The sequence below is a fragment of the Gordionus sp. m RMFG-2023 genome, chromosome 1 (assembly GCF_954871325.1).
Source record: "Gordionus sp. m RMFG-2023 chromosome 1, tfGorSpeb1-WG-v2, whole genome shotgun sequence".
Taxonomy (NCBI): domain Eukaryota; kingdom Metazoa; phylum Nematomorpha; class Gordioida; order Chordodea; family Parachordodidae; genus Gordionus; species Gordionus sp. m RMFG-2023.
Genome location: NC_088775.1, coordinates 68,188,364 through 68,201,064, shown reverse-complemented (window position 1 = coordinate 68,201,064; position 12,701 = coordinate 68,188,364). Strand labels below are relative to the sequence as shown.

Sequence of the window (12,701 nt, the reverse complement as noted above, 5' to 3'; positions counted from 1 at the left end):
TTTACTTAATATTATTGGGAAAAAAATATATTTATTAGCTTATTACAACTTAAATTTTATTTTTCAATTGCAAAATTTAACAAATATATATCCATAAGAGGCCGTTAAATGCATAAATATGAAAATATATTCTTAGGAAACCAGAATAATTATTGGATAGCGCTTTTCTTATATTTAAGTGTAAATACATGTTTAAAAAATATAAGTTTCTTTGACATTTAATAATGAGTAGGTTTAGATTTAGAATCGAAAAATAATAGAAAATTTGTAAGGAACATATTGCTGGCGTTATTGATCAAAATCTTTTCATTTTTGGTTTATACCTGTATATTTATGTGTTAAGCATTATCCTAACAAATATTTTGAAAATATTATGATTTGACCGAATGCCGAGCTCAAAACCGACCACTTACTATATATTTAATCAACCAAATTTGGTAGTAACATTAATTGGAGAGTTCATTTTTGGTTTATTTATCTAAAAATACGTGTAAATCATTATCCCAAAAATTTTTTTAAAAATATCGTGATTTGACAGATAACCGATTTGAAACCGGGCCAATGACTAAATATTGCATTGCTGGCGTTATCCATGAAAATTCTTCATTTTTGATTTATACGTGTACAATAACGTGTTAAACATTATCCTAAAAAATATTTTGAAAATATTATGATTTGACCGAATGCCGAGCTCAAAACCGACCCCTTACTAAATATTCAATCGACCAAATTTGGTAGTAATATTATTTGTAAAATGTTCATTTTTGGTTTATTTATCTATACGTGTAAATCATATCCCCAAAAATATTTTAAAAGTATCGTGATTTGACCGATAACCGATTTGACCATAATACTGCATTTCTGACGTTATCCATTGGAAATTCTTCATTTATGGTTTATATGTGTACAATAACATGTTAAGCATTATCCTATAAAATATTTTAAAAATATTATGATTTGACCGAATGGCGAGCTCATAACCGACCACTTATTAAATATTCGATTAAACAAATTTGGTAGTAAATATTATTTGGAAAGTGTTCATTTATGGTTTATTTATCTATAATTACGTGTAAATCATTATCCCAAAAATATTTTTAAATTATCTTAATTTGACCGATAACCGATTTGAACCAGGGCCAATGACTAAATACTACATTGCTGACGTTATGCATGGAAATTTTTTTATTTTTGGTTTATATGTGTGTACATTAACGTGTTAAGCATTATCCCAAAAAATATTTTTAAAATATCTTGATTTGACAGATAACCGATTTGAAACCGGGCCAATGACTAAATACTGCATTGCTGGCGTTATCCATGGAAAATTTTTATCTTTGGTTTATACATGTACAATAACGTGTTAAGCATTATCTTAAAAAATATTTTGAAAATATTATGATTTGACCGAATGCCGAGCTCAAAACCGGCCCCTTACTAAATATTCGATCGACCAAATTTGGTAGTAATATTATTTGGAAAATGTTCATTTTTGGTTTATTTCTATAATTACGTGTAAATCATTATTCCAAAAAATATTTTAAAAATATCTTTATATGACCGATGACCGATAACCGATTTGAAACCAAAATACTGCATTGCAGGCGTTATACATTGAAAATTCTTCATTATTGGTTTATACATGTACATTTACGTGCTAAGCATTATCCCAAAAAATATTATGATTTGACCGAATGCCGAGCTCAACCGACCATTTATTAAATATTTGATCGGCCAAATTTGGTAGTAATATTAATTGGAAAATGTTCAAATTTGGTTTATATATCTATAAATACGTGTAAAATATTATCCAAAAAAATATTTTTAAAATATCTTTATTTGACCGATAACCGATTCAATGACTATATACTACATTGCTGGCGTTATGCATGGAAAATTTTTTATTTTTGGTTTATATGTGTACATTAACGTGTTAAGCATTATCCCAAAAAATATTTTGAAAATATTATGATTTGACCGAATGCCGAGCACAAAACCGACCACATATTTTCTTTTGTCGTACTTCTTTAGATTTTCTTCTATCTTCTTTCATCTCGATTCTTTCTAATCATACCAGTTTGTCAATGATTTAATAGATGAAGATTCCAGCAATTTATTACACTCGAAATAGAAAACAATAAAATAAAATATTCTAAATTTGCTAAGCATGCGAATAGATATTTATAAAAAATAGCATTATTTAAAGATTTTCTATTACATGAACATTATGTGCGAATTTTGAAAGCTTTAGAACCTAAGGACTGCAACCGAATATGATAGTGGTAAGCATGGACAGAACTTCTAAGACCATTACTATGAACTTCTCGACAGGATATAGATTCTAACCAATACGCCTTCTTAGTATCGAGTTACTTTTGATCAAAATAAATGTAAATTAGAATCCCGATTGAAATATTCAATTTCTTGGCTTGTTTTGATTTTAATTAAACTATAGTGAAAAGGTCGATCTTCAAATAATTTGATTATCCATGTAAGAACTCAATCATATATTTTTTCGAAGATATGCTCTACGTAATTAAAGATGCAGAGCATTGCAAAGCGTCATTCCATCTATTATGAAATCCATTTAACTTTAGCCACAATCAACCTATGTATAACGTTATAAAATTTAATGACAATAATTAAATAATGATTTATATAAATCTTTATTATTTATAAAAATTGTAGAAAGCATCGTTATATATTTTATGATTTTAATATTTTATTAACTAATTAAACATGATGTTACGTTTTAACAAACTATAAATAATATATTTTCTTGAAAGGAATAACATAAGAGAAGGCAAAAAATACATTAAAAATACAAAATGTATTTATTCAAGAGTGACTAAATATAATTAATATATATGGAATATTGTTTGTATTTGTTATATAGTCATCCTTTGTTTTCGAACAAAAACTATATAAATTCCTCTTAAGCGTGAGTTTGTTGTAAACATAAGGCGTTTAAATATAAATTTAGTTGAAAAGGTTATCTTTATGGATGAAAACAAGAATTTTTATACCAATTTTAATATTTTATAAATCGATCACACCCCTCACTCATTATTAGATTGACTTGATGATATATATTATATTTTTAAATTTTCTTAAACTACTTTTTTATTAATCGTTTCTATAATATTATGCAAGATAACCATGTCCCGAGTCATATGCCCCGGTCCTTAGATCTTATTAAATTAAACACTGACCTTGCCAATTTAAAAGAATGGATTTAATAAATATCAATTCAATAACTGGAAAATCATATAATAGAGGGCATAAAAATTTATTTCGGATCATATTTTCAAAATTTATAAAAATACAAAAAAAATTTTTTATAGTAATGAAATATATAAAATTACAGGCCGATGTCATAAAATGATGTTATATGTCAGATTATGATATTTTTAAAATATTCTTTGGGATAATTATTTACACATATTTATAGATCAATAAACCAAAAATGAACATTTCCCAAATAATATTACTACCATATTTGGTCGATCGAATATTTAGTAAGGGGTCGGTTTTGAGCTTGGCATTTGGTCAAATTATAATATTTTCAAAATATTTTTGGGGATAATGCTTAACGCGTTAATGTACACGTATAAACCAAAAATGAAGAATTTCCTATTTTTAAAATTTTTTTAGGTTTTTCACATGTATTTGCACCCAAATATGAAAAAAGCGCTATTAAATAATTATTCTGGTTTCCTAAGAATATATTTTCATATTTATGCATTTAACGCCCTCTTGTGGATATATATTTGTTAAATTTTGCAATTGAAAAATAAAATTTAAGTTGTAATAAGCTAGTAAATATATATTTTTTCCAATAATATTAAGTAAAAATAGAATTTTAAATTATTTGATATTTAATCTCAATTTTTTACTTAATAAAAAATTGATTTATGTTTATTAAAAAAAAAGTTTTTAAAAATTATTTAAAAAAAATATTTTATTTTTTTTCCGGTCATGGGTTACTTTATTTGAATATTTACTGATATGATATGATGTCAAAATGTATTAACAAATAATTAATTTTTTAAAAGGTAAAATAAATAAAGGTGAAAAATTGTAGAAATAGAATTTACGGGAAAGGATAGGGGATAAAAAAAAGGAAGATTGGAAAATGGAAGGTTATTCAATGGAAGAGATGAAGCTTAGATAGTTAGAACGAATGATGGCGGTAGCAAGTCTTTGGCGTAAGAAGAGGGATTCCTTAGGCTGGTCGGTTTTTTCGCGGATCCGTTTGCCTAAATCTTTGAAAAAACGTTGAGCTTTGCTACCGAAGTGGTGAGAATGGTGCAGGCGATGGGTATGAATAAGAAAGAAGGGTCTAAGGAACTGTACTTTATTGTTTTGCAGGATTCAGCGGGGGCGAGGGCATCGACGTTATGGTTAGAAGGTGCATTTGGGTCAATGCAGGTGAAGTCCCAAACCAGGAGCTGACCCCTTGACCAGGGGATCAATGACATTCCATCAGGACGTTTTCCATCGGTTCTGAAAATTCCGGTTGGTTCTAGTTTAGATGGAATGCCTCCTGATTTGAGGGCGCGTAAAATGATGTCATTGCATTTGGTGTGCCGTGAAAAGCGGCCACGACAAAAGCGACAATGGAGGCAGTGCCTACCCTTTCTGTCGACGCTGGTTTCGCAATGTTTGCATTGGTACGGAAAATTTAGCAATTGAGCCGTAGTCCAATAGCAAATCTTAGCTCGTCAGCAGTGAGCAACAAATCGAGGTTGTTGGAGGGTATGGTTTCCAGAAATTCGCCAGATCTTCGGTTCAATTGGTGAAAAACTGTGAGATCGTCGTCGTGAAGGCTCGATTTTAGGTAAGCGACTGAGCCTTCGTTGAGTGGAATATCCCAGTCTCTCTGTGAACATGAGGAGGGTCGTGCGTTGTCCCAAATGGTCTAGACTTCAGCTAATAAGGGGTCAGGGAAGTTGGAAAGCTGGCTAATGTGTGAATCGGATCAAAGACGAGAGGCGATAAAACCACTGATGGAGAGAGTTAGAGGTGAGCGTAAGTCGATACCCTAGAGCTTGCATGGAAGAGATGCTTGTAACCATGAATTATGGTTAAAGCGAAGATTAAGGATCTCTTCAGCGAGCGATTTGACGGAGATTTCAAAAGATTTTATCAGGGAATTTGAAAATTGAGGTGGATCGAAGGGCTTAGAGAATTTTAGGAATGTAATAAAAGTTTTTGAAGAGAAAAAAAGCTTGATGTGGAGGGAGAAGCTTAGAGATGTTTTTGAAATGAAGTAAGCTGGATGATGCGTTAGTGAAGAAGTGATTGATGGATTCCAGGCCACCGACTGGAGAGCCGAGATGACTGAGGGATGAGAGTTCGGTTGTGTGGAAGTCAAATTTTGATTGATTATGATTAATTTCTTTTTAGCAATGCATTTTGGCAATGCAGTATTTAGTCATACCGACATACTAACATCAATTTCTAGACCTACAAGAATAAATAAAACACCTGCTAACTTAAAAAATCATGTAACTTAACTTAATATAAAAAATAATAAAAAAATACAACATAAAACACAGAACTAATAAAAAATTAATTAATAAAACGCTAAATTAAAATAAAATGCTAAAAGTTTATATAATAATCTTGCTGATTTATTATTCTGACATATTTGATACATTCAATTCCTTATCTTATTCCAATATCCATTATTCGATCAATTCGATGATAATAACAATTTTAAAAATTGGTAATAATAACAACTGAGTACGATAAACAAGTTAACTAGACGAATTAACGATTGATGAAGACAACTTTCGATAAGGATAACACGCTAACGATTTGGACCAACGTACAAGCTCGAAAAAGATATGGACAAACCAACATATAAGATCAAATACGATATAGACATGCCAATGATAACGAATATGTTTTAGGTAACAACAATAGTAGAAGAAAACGAAAACAATGTTTTAATTTTATTGTATTTTATACTTTTCTTATTCAAGTATATTTCTTAAATTTTATTATATAAGGAAAGATAGAAGATATGTTGATATATATATTTTTTTATTTTATAAATAGATTACTCTATAATAAAATTTGTAACTAGTCTTAAAGATAAATTAACAACTGTCTTTATATATCTTTTTTTGTCAACATCAATAAGTAAATAATAAATCATTTTAAGTTACGCAATAATAAAATAAAATGTAATTTAAAAGGATATAAACTGAAATAAGTTAAGAAAAAGCTAAATATAAATATAAATCGTGTCAATTATATTTTTCTTATTGAAGTAAGGCAATAAATTTAATTAAATTCAAACAACTATTTTATTTCAAATAGATTATATATTCGATTTTATTGACAAGAAGTTAATATTAAAGCATTATTAACAATATTATATTTACTCCTAAATATTTTGCATTTTCCAATATTTATTATTGTCATTTTTATAAATATGTTTAGTTATAATAAATTTTATATGATGATTATTTATTTTTAATGTTCCAAAAAGTTTGCTTCAATTAAAAGAATCAATACCCCAATTCCTTTCTGTAAAAATTTTCCAGCTATTCGCCTGTCTTATATTATAGGATTGATGTTAATTTATAAATATTTTATTTATTGCTATATTTTCATTATAGTTGATTTATTTGTTATATAATTAATTTTCTTCAAAAAGTATCAATAATTTTTTGAGGAGAATGTATTTTTATCGCTATCGATTATCTCGTTACTGTAAGATTCCGATACTGTTAAAAAGTATCGTTAACAAGTTTGTATTAATGATATGTAATATGCCCTTCAGCTTTCATAAGAGCAATCTCATTTTTCTCCTCATCAGAATCACTTAAAAAAATAAAAGTGTTTAAAGCGTTATTAGATGTTGTTGATTATATCAGATATTTTTTCAATAAGTTTATCAGCCGGTTAATTTTGAACAGCAATGTTTATGATATAGGATGGTATTTGTACGAGATTTAAACTAAAATTAGAAGTGATAAATTTTTTTAGATGAAGACAATAAAAATTAAATTGAGGTATTTTTATTCAAAAATGAATAAAAGTTGGAGACACAGACAAATAAAAAAAATAAGGATGCCTGGCCCAGACTTAGAATTAACTTTTCGTAATGTAACAAAATTTCCAAATAATATAAAAATTCTGAGCTTCCCACATGTAAGGCAAATGCCCTCTCTCTCGGCTCTCTATGATTGTAAAAATTAAAAAAAACATTATTATGTATCTTTGTTGTCATATACCATATGCAGGGTACTTTGAAGGTTACGTGATAGATGAATGTTGTCAATCGTTAGATATTCGAATTTAGTAAAATAATTTTCTGATTGAGTTGCTTATAAAGGTTTAATCCAAATGGTGCGGTTTTCCGGTTCAATAATTTTGAAAGAATATGACTTAACAAGTGTTATTAATTGATCTAGTATTATTGATAATGGTTGACTATTTTTGAATTAGTATTTAATCATATGTTTATTTCTAGAATCAATGAATTAAAATTTAAAGATGAAATGGAAACTACTATATTTTCTTAATTCATTCTATATTATTGATCTCTATGGATTCAAATATTCTTAAATATAATATTGATATGGTTATTCTAGATTCAAAATAGATAAGATTAATAAATTTATATTTTCTTTTATAATACTCATTACTAAATCTCACTATTACTGTTAAATATATTTCGAATGTTAAAATACCATGATATTCAAGGAAGGCAATATCGCTTATTTTATTTTATCTTTATTTCTCTTAAAAAACATTATCTCTTTTTACAACTATAGTCAAAACCGTATAATTGCGAAAGCTTGGGACCGAAATATTTAAAAATTTCGCAATTATCCGATTTTTCGCAATTATACGATTAAAATTCAACAATTTATTTATTAAAAATCAGTTTGTGTTTTTTATAAAGATATTTATCATCTATAAATATTTTAATCATATAAGCCATCAAACTTTGCAATAAATACAATTTTTAATTAATGTAACCAACTATTTATTTTAATATGAATAAGTTATGTAACGAATAAAAAAAACTAATTTTAAAAATTTATCTTATTTGTTGAAACATATGATCATAGCTTTTTTTTCTTCCCACCAATAATCCTATATTTTTATCGTCAATTCATCAAGTTATTAAAAAGTATTCAATTAATTTAGATCAATCAAATAATATTAAAATATCTGAAGCACTTGAAAGCAGTGGCGTCACTAGGGGGGGGGGGCGCAGGGGCTCAAGCCCCCTGAAAAATTTGAATAGCCCCCTGAAGCAAAAAAATTTTTTTTTTTTAATGGTTCCTTAATATATCCTTAAACTAATAAGAACTTTTTTTGATTGTCCCCTATTTATTATAATTCTATTAAGTAATATATAGATTTAATTTTATTATTTAAAAATTAATAAGACTATCTAAATTTTATTGGATTAGATTAATACATATAAATTATATTTTCACTATGTCAGCTTGCAATCAAATTCTTTGTTAAAAATAAAATATCAATACCATGCATAATGTTTAAATATCAATTTAGCATTAACAGTTGAAGTTTAATTGATTTTTATTAATTAAATTATTATATAACCCTAATTAAATAAATATAAAGATTTATTAATTGAAAATTAACAAATTTAATATTGTAAGCCGAGTTTAAAATCACTATTTAAATAAAATGACTTTGCGATTTAAAAATTTAAGCATTAAAGACTTTATGAAGAAAACTAAAGATAAAAGTAGCAAAAATTTTGAGGACCAAAGAAGAGGATTCGATAATAAAGCTGGTGATGAACAAAGTATATTTTATACAGTTTTTAAAATTCAAACTTTGATTTAGTTGAAAGACGATTAATTGTAGTTTTAAAAGATATAAATATTGAAAAAAAAAATGTTAAAAGAAAGAAAATAGGTAAATAAATTTATATATAAGTCTGTGTCCAAAATGTTTTGAAAAAATCCTTAAAATTTTCACAAATTAATAACAAAACACTTTGGACATTTAAGTTTTAAAAAATAAAAATTTCTTAGTTAATGATCTATTTTAATGGAAGGTTTCTTTTTCACTTGATCATAATTGAAGTTATATGTTTTTCCTATTTCCTCCCAAATTTGCCTAATTTCTATAGAATTTCTATTTAAGTCATTTTTCACCAGAGTATTAAACAATATTGATTTCTTTAGTTTTCAAGTTAAGCAAAAATTGCTTTACAATATATTTTCACTTTTCAGGAGCAGGACACTAGAAATGGAAAATTTTTTTTAAATTTTTCTATTATAATCACATAAGGTGATGTCAAAATATTAGCTAAATAAAACATAGTAAATATTTTCTATATAAATAGTCAATATCTTAAAAAATCATACACTATTATTCTTTTTACATTAATAAAGATAATATTGGCTAAATTGTTTACTCAATCATTCTTTCATAATTTGATAATTATATATTTATTTGTTTATCCTAACTTAATAATAAACTATATTTTAATAAAAATGCTAAATAAATTTAGAATAGTTTGCTTATTTATATATATTTTTGAAAAATGGACACTATAATTGGAATATTACTTTTTATATATTATATTTACAAAAATAAATACACTGAAATGAAATACATTTTAAAATTAATATACTAGATTTTGATATGAGTTAACATCGTGCATGTCATGGCTATGACTGCAAATTAACCAGCATCTATTATTTGTGTGGCTATGTAATTTAAGATTATTACTACAGCTGCTGAGAGCATATGATTGCATAATTAAGATGAGCAACAATGATCAACTGTCCAGTAGTTTATATAGGATGAAAAATGGAAGATAATTTTTTAGAAATTTAATATCTCACAATAATTTTCTCGATTACTTATCTAGCTTCCATCATGTCATCTAAGAGGAAGCTCTAACCACCATATAGTTTTATGATTTGGATTGGTCGTTTATATTCTCTTCTTCAAGAATTGTTGATTTGGTTAGTCCTATAAATTTTTCCTTATTAGTCCATTCTATAAAACTTTGTCTAAAATGGTAAGAGAGAGTTATATTAGTTTCATGACCTTTTGTTAATGTTAGTTGCTTAGAATTATATTGCCTTATGGGGTTTTTAAAAACATTAACAATTGAGGCATATGTATGAATTAATTAATCGGTTTTATCACTTGTAATTCTTTAGACGCGAAATTTTTTATATCAGCAATTAAAAATACTTTATACTGTAGTAAATAGATTTTGTATTGAAAAATTTGTAAAAATGTATTGTTTTAATTATTTATATTCTAGTTTTAATTATTTATATTCTAGTCTTAATTATTTATATTCTAGTCTTAATGATATTTATATTCTAGTCTTAATGATATTTATATTCTAGTCTTAATGATATTTATATTCTAGTCTTAATGATATTTATATTCTAGTCTTAATGATCAATATTCTAGTCTTAATTATTTATATTCTAGTTTATTTTGTACGTATAATATAAAAAACAAAATATGAAAATAAGAATAATCCTTCAAGAGTTTAGTAATTTTCGCCCCCCATAAAATTTTTTTAGTTGAGCCCCCTGAGATTGTAAAGGATAGCGATGCCCCTGCTTGAAAGTAATGTGATATATTTTGATATATATATTTATATTTTCTTTAGATCTAGACATGATTATAGACAGAAAGGAACAAAGAAAACAAGACTTTTAATTATAAAATGATTGTAATTATTTATGTATTATATTTATGTATTAGCATTATAGTTGTTAATAAATTATTTTTTATTGAATAAAATTATTTTAATTAAATTTGTTTACTTGATTTTATCTCATTTTTTATTTAAGATATGTAAGAATTAAAAAAAAAGCTTTTGTGGAAGATAATAACATTTTTTCCTTTACAATACCCTAATATTTATTTCCATTAATTTTAACTACCTTTGTCATTTTACCTTCATTAAATTTACTGAAATATAATTTTACACAAATATATTATCACTTTTTAAATTCTAATTTATTATTAAAGCCAAATTTTAAAATATTTTGCCTAAAAAACTGGAAACAATAAGATTAATATAAAAGAATTAAAGTTTATTAAGTGTTTTGTTTTCATTCACATGATAATAGATTTAAAATCCTGTGCCTATTCAAATCTTATGAATTCTAATATTATAAATGTAAATGTATTAACAGACCATGCTGGAATGAAAGTTTATTAATGCTTTGTTAACATAAGATTTTATTTGAACTAATTTTATTATACATGCATCACAATTATTATAAAGTAATGTAAGATTTAATAAAAATATTTTCTGATAAGAGTTTGGCTAGACTCTGGAGTAAATAATTCTTTTTCCACTATATTCTCTAGCAGTGAATCTTGATCCCTTAGATGTTCATGAGCATATTCAAGAAAAGTATAATAACCATTAAGAGCGTGATTTTTTGTAATTAAATGATCAGATATCTCTAGGTTCCCTTCGTCATTCTCGGAGCTTTCATAACCTTCTATAAAAAATAAGATTAATTAAAATTTTAAGTAATTAAACCTTCCAACTCTAATCTTATCTGATTACAAATATCCTGATCATCCAAAATTCCATGGCAGCTAGCATCATCATCGTGTAACGCATATTCATCAAATATGGGATCAAATTCATCTTCTTCGTTGTCAGTTAGTGCTATATCATCCTCCGATTCCCAATCAAATGCCATAGACTTATCAAAAAATTTAGCTTCAATAAAACATTTTATTGTGGTACTTGTCACCTCACCCCATGCAAATTTTATAAGATAGAGGCTATCATAAAGTGTAAATCTTTTATAAAAAGAGGTGGTGTCATTTCCTTCCATCAATGTTATCATTTTTCTCATGATACCCTTTCTATAATGACATTTTAAGGATCTAATTGCACCCATGTCCAAAGGTTGAATTAATGATTTTGTATTTGCTGGTAAAAAAATTAATTTTATATTGTTAAATGTTAATTTTGTTTTGTGACAAGATGCATTGTCACAAAACAATAAAATTTTCTTCACTAATGAGGAATCCCATTCTCTTAGGATATCTTTAAAAGTTGTGGTTGTCATCCAGCTGCTTTTATTGGAGTAGTATTTTACTGGTAATTTTTTATTTTTAAAGCACCTAGGGTTTTTAAATTTCCCTACAACATATAACTTTTTATCAGATCCATCCCCATTTATGATAAATAGAACTGTGACCTTTTCCTTGTCTGGTTTGAAGCCCAGTGGTTGAGTTCCACTAAATTCCATTGTGCCCTTTGGTAATGTTCGGTAGTATAGTCCTGTCTCATCACAATTGTAAATATTACTCCTTTGATAATCTTTAATCAGAGATGGGAGTGTATTTCTGCTCCATTCATTTGCATTAATAATATCTGCACTCCCCTTTTCATTGCAAACATTATGAAAATTTATATTCTGTCTTTTCCTAAATCTCTGCAACCAGCTGCTAGTAGGAATGCCTATAATTTATATATATATATAATAAAAACTTATAATTACCTTCATTGAATGTTTGGCTAAAAAACATAGCTTTTTCTAAAATCACTTTAGACTGCAATTTTTACTTCGCATTTGGGTTAACCAAACCAATAAAGCTGCTTCTGTCTTTGGGTAACAACTCATTCTAACTCTTTTAGTTGTAGGAGGTTTATTCCTTAGAAATTGTGAGCATATATTTTCTTCATAACGGTA

General features: G+C 26.6%; 1 protein-coding gene across 2 annotated transcripts in view; it reads right to left on the bottom strand.

Moving 5' to 3' along the window:
• The window catches only part of LOC135922224 (uncharacterized), a 160,312-nt gene that overhangs the window by 126,949 nt on the left and 20,662 nt on the right, over positions 1–12,701 (bottom strand). The gene's annotated exons all lie outside the window — the stretch shown is intronic.